At 34.0% G+C, this 10000-nt stretch overlaps 1 long non-coding RNA gene across 3 annotated transcripts in view; it reads right to left on the reverse strand.

Moving 5' to 3' along the window:
* Positions 1-10000, reverse strand: part of LOC135213029 (uncharacterized) — a 106857-nt gene that overhangs the window by 81091 nt on the left and 15766 nt on the right. Inside the window, exons 2-4 of one of the 3 annotated variants that reach the window (XR_010314062.1) lie at positions 6885-6902; positions 4797-4910; positions 2723-2849 (exon numbers count right to left, since the gene is read on the reverse strand). This is a non-coding gene — a long non-coding RNA (uncharacterized LOC135213029). Of the gene's footprint in view, positions 1-2722; positions 2850-4796; positions 5068-6884; positions 6903-10000 lie in introns of those variants that run through there. The other 2 variants (XR_010314063.1, XR_010314061.1) reach the window with 2 other exon arrangements.

A 10000-nucleotide genomic window follows, 5' to 3' on the forward strand; every position in this document is an offset into this window, starting at 1 on the left:
TGTGTGTGTGTGTGTGTGTGTGTGTGTGTGTGTAATGAAAGAAAGCGATTAAGTACCGTGTAACAAATTATAATTTTTGCTGAGCGATTAGAAACTCTTAAGACCAAAGCAAAGCTTGTATCAGATTATCGACAAGAATGAGCGAAATAGTTTGTTGAAAAAAAAAAGTAGGTCTTACTCTCCATATGGATTAACGTTTTTACATATGGAAGGATAACAGAAGCCTGTGACAGAGTAGAAATGTAAACAACAGTTTCTTGGCTTTAGAAATGGATCGTTGAATCAGTGATATGCTTGATGTTTGCAAATGGTGTTGTGGACGGGTATACTTTAACGTCCTTAATGTTCATGTTAAAGGGAAAATTTGTTGAACTGAATACTGAGTATAGGGAAAAGGCTAAATAGTGGGAACTAGGTCATTCAGCGAAGCGTTGAAACGGAAATGACAGTAAAGGGTTTGTAAGGTGTAACAAGAAGAAAGTCTAGGAGTTACACTAAGAATCAATTTTTAGAAGAGGGTGGAAATTAAAATGAAATAAAGAGAATATGAAAGGAGGTACAGTATACAGAACAAAAGGGGTTGCAGCTAGGGGCCGAAGGCAAGCTGCAATGCCCACAGAGCACTGTATGAGGTCCACTGACGGCCCTACCCCCCTACGGGAGGGGAAAAGTTGTGATCAAACATTATTTTAACGTTTTGAAAGTGAATCTGAGGCAGGACGATATACATGGTATAGGGACTGGAATGATAGAAGTTGACTTTGCGTGTAAATGTAACGGAATATGCTCAAAGGAGAAAATAGGATAGATGAGGAAGGGAGCAGGAGCCAAGGAAATGTTTGGAAGAGAAAAATATCAAAGGAAGCAAAAGCTGAGCCAATTTTGGCCTATACCAGTTAAATGTGGATGTTGAATGAGACAGAAAGACAATGGTAATAGCAATGGAATGGCCTTTTTGTAGCCCAGGCCCAGGCGGACAAAAAGGAACGAAGGAGCTTAATCGTGACAAAAACGATGGACCTCCTCTAAAAGAAAATAAAAGTTACATAAAAGAATCAAGAATCACAAAAGCAGAACTCCAGAGCTTGCAAAGTAGAGAAAAAAGAAGTGACCGGTAAACCATATAATGCCGAATGATGAGGATTGAAAAGACATATTGAGATGCAATGCAAAAATGGTATAAGTGTAGCAGTGATGTATATGCTAACATTAAAAGGACGATAGCTTTGGGAAAATTATGTATAACTCATAACAGGGACGTACTAATGCCATTTACATTAGGGTAAAGTTTAATTCCTCACTCACGTCTTTCAAGTTCTTTAACTTCAACAATCCTTCGTTTATTTCATTCCTCCCTTCTGATAAGCCTCGTCTATATAGATCTCGGGCTCCATATCCTTCTGATCCTCACAGAATCCCAACCGCCTCTATCTCCATTTCAGTGGAATCACAGCCTCAATTAAATATGGAACTCCCATAATTACCCTTATGGCATCATTTCTGACTCTATCCCGCCATCTGATTCTCAAGACTTCTACGGCGTTTTCTTCTAAAATCGACGAAGTTAATTCGATATAATTTCATTGTCATATGATTCATGTCAATAACAATACAGATCGTACTAAAAACCGCGTCAATACCCCCTTTCATATGACTTTTCAAATCTATTTGACTTCCCATTAATTGATTTGCGTTTATTTCAATTCTAGCTAAATTCCGAGTCGGGAGAAGCTATCCTGTACTCAATATCATTATTCCTAAATATTGGAAAATTCAATCTCATTAATCTTTCCCCCGTCTTAATTAACGCCTTTCATCCCGCTGTGCATAACCTGTCCTCATTACTTGCGTTTTTCTAATATTTGTTTTAAGTCCCATCTCTCTCGATATATGATGCATTCCGTATTGCGGATTAAATCACCATCATTTGCATGTCCCATGTCCGTCAAGTTTATGTCGTAACTATATAATATATATATATATATATTTATATACTATAATATATTATATATATATATATATACATATAATTCCAGCGCATTTTTTACATACTCAGCTTTAAACAATGCAGGTTAAGGATGCACGCACAAGTTATATATATATATATATATATATAATATATATATATATATATATATATATTATTATATATATATGTATATATATTATATGTATAATAGGTATATATAATATATATGTATATATATATATATATATATATATAATTATATTATATATATAATATATATAATATTTATATATAATACACCATTGTTTTATGCAATTGTGGGACAATTATCTAGGCCTCATTCAAACTGTATGTATATACGGAGTATTCTTTATATAAAACTAAACTCCGCTAGATCACCATCCAATTTCAATGAGGTCCTTTTAGTATTATATATAGCATATACATACACACACACACACATATTATATATATAATATATCATAGTGTATATATACGGTATATTAATATAACTATAATATATATATATAATAATATATATATAAGCATAAATATATATACATTATATTTTATATATAATACATAAGATGATATTAACCGTACATAGAAGTAAACGTGTCGCCGTCCCACACTGCCAGAAGAGCTACAAGAGACGGGAAGAAATGAGACTCTTTGTCGGCTCATTCACTACATTCCAGGAAACTCATGCAAAAGACACGTTGAGAAGTTAAACAAATCCAGCCAATTACAAACCTCAAGTGAGAGGATGAAAAGTTCCTTGAGGGCTGAGGAGTCGTCGGAGACGAGGGGGTTAGGGGGAGGGACGTTCCTCCTTTTCCTGCTTCCTTCGCCCAATTTTCTTACCATTCAGCCAGGGGTTCTGAAAAATGGTTTCAGCTCGTTCAGGAAAAAGGCTAGATAGGAAGGTTAGCTAAAATTAGGAAGGCTTTTCAACAAAGCCTAAGGTCTCGCTGAATGCCAGTTGCACAATGTGGGGCATTGAGTTCGTAAGTGTGAATATATGCATTCATATAGGAATGTAAGGAATGCGCAATGTACAACAAAGCCACATACGCCTACTTTAATCATAACACGATGTGTGTGGTCATGCATTCAGATAATCTTTGCTTATTCATTTAATGCATGCATAACATATACATTAAGACCAAATATATACATTAATACATACATAATAAAAACAAATATTTGCACACATAAAATTAAAATATATATTTATTTGGCCAACGTTTCACGACGGATTATCGTGGATATTATTGCCGAAGGTAAGGTGTTTGTTTGTTTGTTTAAAATTCTTTCCGTTTCTGCCCGTCCTTAGCGAGGATAAGGCGCAGAGAGGTCTTAATGTTTTAGTTTTTTATATAATTTTACTATATTTAGATTATTACATATTTTGTACATAATTTTGACGTTTAGTAGGTTTTCCTGTTTTAATAAGTTCAAAGATTATTTTAAAATATTCTACATGCTGACGTTCATTGAATTTTATTAAATATTGCGTAATTTTTATGGATTGTACAGTGCTTGGTTTCAATGTTCTCCCTTCTATCTTCATTGTAGTCTTGAGGATGAGACTATGAGTCGTGAAAGGTTGGCAAAATAAATGTAGTTGAGTACGACGGCTTTCCCTACTATGGTTCTCCTGATGAGATGTACCTAGGGCTGCAGCTCTAAGATATATATATATATATATATATATATATAGATATATATATATATATATATATATATCAATTTCATCTTAGATGAAAGGCCAGGGAGAAACCAAATGACGCACACATGTCATATGTACATTGAACTGTTTCCTCAAGAAACAAAACATTAATTACATATGAAACATTTAAGTGCTAATTCAAGAACGAACTAGTGTACAGAATAAATAAATATCTAAAATATTAACAGCTTCACATGTTAATACATTAACATTGTCATCAGTGTCTTGAGTACATTTTCTCTCAACTATCTACAAGCAATTCCTGATATATGCTCTTTGTCAACCAGTCTCTACTTATCGCGTCATTTCTCAACCTTTCAATCCTCGTTTCACATTTACTTTGCTTCGGCACACTAATTAAACTTCTCACACGTGTTTCGAAATAACGCTAACTGTGTAGACAAAGATGAAAATGAGTCCTACACCTACTTGCTGGTCTGAACAATAATTGGTCTTTTTTTTTATTAATCTTTGTAATACTTACTCCATTAAAAACCTACTGTTCAACATTCCTGATATACGAAGTATAAACTGGGTGGTTTACCCATTCAGCCGTTAACCAAAGAACAATTATTCTTCTCCCTTGTTCCTGTGTACCCTGTCCCTCATCCAGACCTACATTACCTACTGTGGTCAGCCACTTTGTCACATACTAATCGATTTACCTGAGCAACTCCCGCATAATTCGATCAAATCCTAGTCTCTGTTTTTTTTAACCTCATAACGAACGGCATTGCTCAGATCTTGAAGCAGTCACCACACACACACACCATACATAATACATACATGCATACATACTTATATATTATATATATATATATATATATATATATATATATGTATATGTATGCATGTGTGTGTGTGTATATATATATATATATATATATATATATATATATATATGTGTGTGTGTGTGTGTGTGTGTGTGTGTAGTTATATATATATGCACATATGAGAGAGAGAGAGAGAGAGAGAGAGAGAGAGAGAGAGAGAGAGACAAAATCTGACCTGGCTGCTGCCAGTTTCAACCTTAATTCACAGACTACCAACTTTTCCATTTACACAATTCACCTAGCTACGTGAGATTAGGCTCACCTGTTTACGTGCTAAAGACAGCCGAACTCAGGTATCTTTGAAGATCGAAAGAAGCCACTCGGGTGGAAAATCGCCAATGATCAAAGTAATGAGTCATCACTACCTGCCGAGTACCTTGGTTACGAGAAGGGGAAAAATGGTATTATCATTTTTTGGATATCATGATTAAATGCCTATAACGTAAAGGAAACCATTTTAAGGGAAAATTCTGGGCATAACATTGACAAGCAAACCATTTTAAGGGAAAATTAAAAGTCTAATAATAACAAGAATTCTGGGTACAACATTGACAAGCAAACCATTTTAAAGGAAAATTTCAAGTCTAATAATAACAAGAATTCTGGGTAAAACATTGACAAGCAACAAGAATTCTGGGTAAATCACTGACAAGCAAACCATTTAAAGGGAAAATTTCAAGTCTAGTAATAACGAGAATTCTGAATTAAACATTGACACGATATAATGAATTCAAAATAATATCAAAGTGACTTTTACTCATTCTTGAAATAATATCAAAGTGACTTTTACTCATTCTTGACAAATCAATAACTACTACAGCAAAATGAATTAATTTAACATTACGTTATTTGCCCTTTTTAAGGTAAAAAAAACATGTTTTATGAATGAAAATACCTGGACTGGAGACATTTGGTTGACATTTCTGAAACTGCTTGCCGATGGTTGCAAGCGTACATGAGAATGATAATATGCTCCACAAAGTACGACTCGGATTTCCTTGGAAATAATTCATATGTCATTATATAAAACAAAGAAGACCATACCTTTGCGAATCCTTAGCGATGTTTATTTTGTGACAAATCCAGGCAATAAATAATTACCGAGTAGAAGAAAATTCACTTGAATTCCCTTTTGAATTCAATTTAATTAATTAAGCCACCAAAAAATCTGGATTTGCCACCATACCATTCTACAGGGACCAAGAACTTCAAGATATTATTCTCAGGATAGGAGTATAACAAATCATTGACAACTCACAATACAAGGGCGCAGAAATATAATGCAATACATCAAAATATAGCAATTACAACATTATAAACGAAATTAAATAACACATGCAAAAAGACATAATAATAAATACAAATATATGTAAAAATACATGGAAATCACTAATGACCCCTACCTAAACGTTAATCGCTAAAAAAATATTTCTCGTAATAAAAAACTAAACATGCAATATAAAAAATTATACACATCACAAAGAACATATAACAATATAAAGCCAGAAACACATACGAATACATGTAACAATTTAAAAGCAAAAATAGTTCAAAGCAAATAATACCAAAATACAAGAATGGTCCTGAGATAATATCTTGAATCATAACAATGGAAACTCCCTGAACCTGTCTCTGAAAAGCTATTGTAACAAGTGTTGTATTCCTAACCCCAGACTAAATCTTAAGAACTGTATATGAACACGTTTTAGAGACAAGGGGCTTTAAAGAACCAATGCGATGCATAGAGCCAAAGCGCTACAAAAGCTAATAAAGGAACTTAGTACGCATAATATGTAATTACGAATTACCTGATACACTTAACAAAACAAAACAAAACAAAACAAAACAAAACTGAAAATATCTGAGTCACGAGACGGAATACCCATTATATAGTGAAAAAAAAAATAAAAGAAAGTTCAATGAATATCAAGGCGCATTACTACTAAAAACGCAAAGGAAATGACGCAAAACAGCAGCATGAAAAAAACGGGAAACGAGAAAGCGAAAAAAAAAAAAAAAAAAAAAAAAAAAAAAAAAAAAAAAAAAAAAACTAGCACGAATAAAGAAACGAAACCCCAAGGCTTTAATAACTGTAAGATTTAGCTTTAGAAGAGCGAATACATTATGATAAAGTGCTTTACTAATCAAAAGAGACATTCTAGTTAAAATATTTGATATCACAAAGGTATCATACCGCCTTACACAACACTGTAGCGAAAACACTAAAAATAATAATCAACTAATGAACGCCAAAGCAGCCATTACCGAGGACGGGTGTCCGAAGAGTTGGATAATAAGTAAATAAATGCGATGTCTTGGTCCTCTGAGAATGGTACATTTTGGTACTCACCCACCAGCAGCTGCAGAACTGAAAGAGAAACAAATAAGCAAAATGAAATCAAACGAATTGGATAATAAAATTGCAATCATACCCAGGAACACTATAACAGCTGAATGTATTTAAATGCATCATCTCTTTTGTTATTCAATCAACATACAACCACAATGAATAAAATATTTCTGTGGTTAAATTTTCCATCACTCTATTTGTTCACATACTGGTACACATACTCTATGTATATATGTATTATATGTAAATACACACACACACACACATATATATATGTGTGTGAGTGTGTGTATGTGTGTGAAATCTGCAGGTCGCTTTCATAGCATCATAGTGGACTTAATTCACATACTGGTACACACATTCTATGTATGCATGTGAGTGTGTGTGTGTGTGTGTGTGTGTGCGTGTGTATATATATATATATATGTATATATATATGATATATATATATACATGTGAAACCAAACAGCTGGTCGTTTACTTGACACCACAGTGGACTAAGTTCACGATCTAGGTAGACCATGACGAAGTCGTGCGCGGGTTCACAAGCATGCCTGGGTTCGAATCCCACCACGGGAATAAAAAGGTTTTTTGATTTAATCCTCATGTGAATGTATAGATGCTTAGTGTAAGTTTAATCCAGAGATTGTTAAAATGATAAATAAATAGATAAATATATATATACATATACATTTATGATTTCACTTTGGACACAGGTTATAAAGCACTCTCGGGTGTAAGCTGTTCCCAAGGTACTTGCGGTCTGATATTTGAGGCTACAAAAAGTCAAGATCGAATTAGTAACAAAAGCTCAATTTCAAAAAAATTCTTGGAATTGAATTGGTGTTTATTTTGCCTTTAGAACTGCAACAGAAATCGTACACACTTTGGCAGTTTTACAAGAGAATGTTTCAATTACAATCACACATTATGGTATTTTGTTGAAAAAAATATATACATATATATTTCTTTGGTTAGTATTCAGCCGAAAAATATCAAGTCTCTGTTAAAAATGATTTAACTACAGTGACTTTTCTTGTAACATTTACAACGGGAAAAATAAATTAATGTCATTATTTGAGAACCTTTATATCATCCCACACTTTCTTTAAGATGGTTACTGGTGAATAATTAAGAAGAAAGGGAACTCGATGACAGAATTAAAAAAAAATTATTTCACCATAAATTACTCAAAATGATTACTGGTGCATATAATTAAGAAGAAAGAGAGCCCAGTTCCCGATTACTCTTGCGCATGAAATTCATGTCTGATATTTAAACCAGTCCAAAAAAAGTCATCAGAATAAAGAGAGAGAGAGAGAGAGAGAGAGAGAGAGAGAGAGAGAGAGAGAGAGAGAGAGAGAGACCGCAGCGTCTTCTACACTCGCCTCGACCGACGCCATAAGGGCCATTATTCTAATCGACTCCGCCAAAAACGACCCTAAAAGCGCACAGTAATATCTTCCTCCTAAAACGTAAAGGATAAATCTCCCAGAAAATCCCCTGAAGAACGCAAGAATCACAGCATGGCCGAATGGCTCAATTATATGCATACATACATACATACATACATACATACATACATATATATATATATAATATATTATTAATATATAATAATATACATACATATATATATATATATATATATAATATATATATATATATATATATATATATGTATTGTGAGGTTTTATTTCGTTTTTCACATATGCCATCTATGAAGGTGACGGTGGACATCTGGTTCTATAAGAGATATGAAAAGCCTTAGCTACCTGTGCCCTTTTCCATAAGAAATGAGGAGGAAAGACGAGAAGAGGAGAGAGAGGTTTGCAAGGGAAGGACATCTATCGTATCTTCTCCAAGTTTGATGGAAATGTCTCCTTAGTTACCCGCTTTCGGTTAATTGTTTGGGAAAATAATCTTGATACGTGTATAAGCGTATATATATAATATATATATATATATTATATATATATATATATATATATATATATATATATATAGTATATATACACACGCTTATACATGTATCAAACCTCTCTCTCCTCTTCTCGTCTTCCTCCTCATTTCTTATGGAAAAGGGGACAGGTAGCTAAAGCCTTTTCATATCTCTTACAGAACCAGATGTGCACCTTCACCTTCATAGATGGCATATGCAAAAAACGAAATAAAACCACACAAAACAGAACACCAACCCTTATAGAAACCCCGTTCCATCTTCATAGTTGGCAAAAGAAAAAAAATGAAATCACACAAAATAAAAGGCTAAGCCGCTATATTTAAAGCCGGCTCCAATACATGACGGGGCAAGGGCTGCCAAAAATAAGGGAATGGAACTACGCAATCCCTAGTTCTAGGAATGAGTGAGGCATGAGGCATGTATAAGAATTGATAAGCGCTGCTGCAATCGTGAGAGGAGAGAGAGAGAGAGAGAGAGAGAGAGAAGAGAGAGAGAGAGAGAGAGCATATGACGAGACTCGATTAAAAACGGTCAAATTGTATCAGATTGGTTTTAGCAATGAAGGCTTCTGAAATAGATTAACACGAATTAACTTTGGGCAAATGGATGAAGTGAAATGACTGACAGCTAAAAGACTTATATTATTTACCTACACTTACAAGATTATTTGTTACAGATTCATAACAATAGATAAATCGAAAGCTCCTTACAACGAGTGTAAAAGCACAGGGCATCAGAAATATAAAAAAATCATGCTCATATCCAAATCCTTGTTAAAACGTATATCTGTAATACACACCCACATAGTTGCTAAATGCAACCTCCAAACGTTTGCAAAATTGTAAATTTATAATACACATTCCCCCAGTTGCGATTTGCATACATACTCAAGTATATCTTAGTTTAACCAGACCACTGAGCTGATTAACAGCTCTCCTAGGGCTGGCCCGAAGGATGAGATATTTTTACGTGGCTGGGAACCAGTTGGTTACTTAGCAACGGGACCTACAGCTTATTGTAGGATCCGAACCACACTATGTCGAGAAATTAATTTCAATCACCAGAAATAAATTCCTCTGATTCCACGTTGGCAGAGCGGGGCACGAACTCTCGCTACCAAATCAGTAGGCGAGAACGCAACCCACTCGTCCAA

This window comes from Macrobrachium nipponense, chromosome 42, assembly GCF_015104395.2.
Source record: "Macrobrachium nipponense isolate FS-2020 chromosome 42, ASM1510439v2, whole genome shotgun sequence".
NCBI lineage: Eukaryota > Metazoa > Arthropoda > Malacostraca > Decapoda > Palaemonidae > Macrobrachium > Macrobrachium nipponense.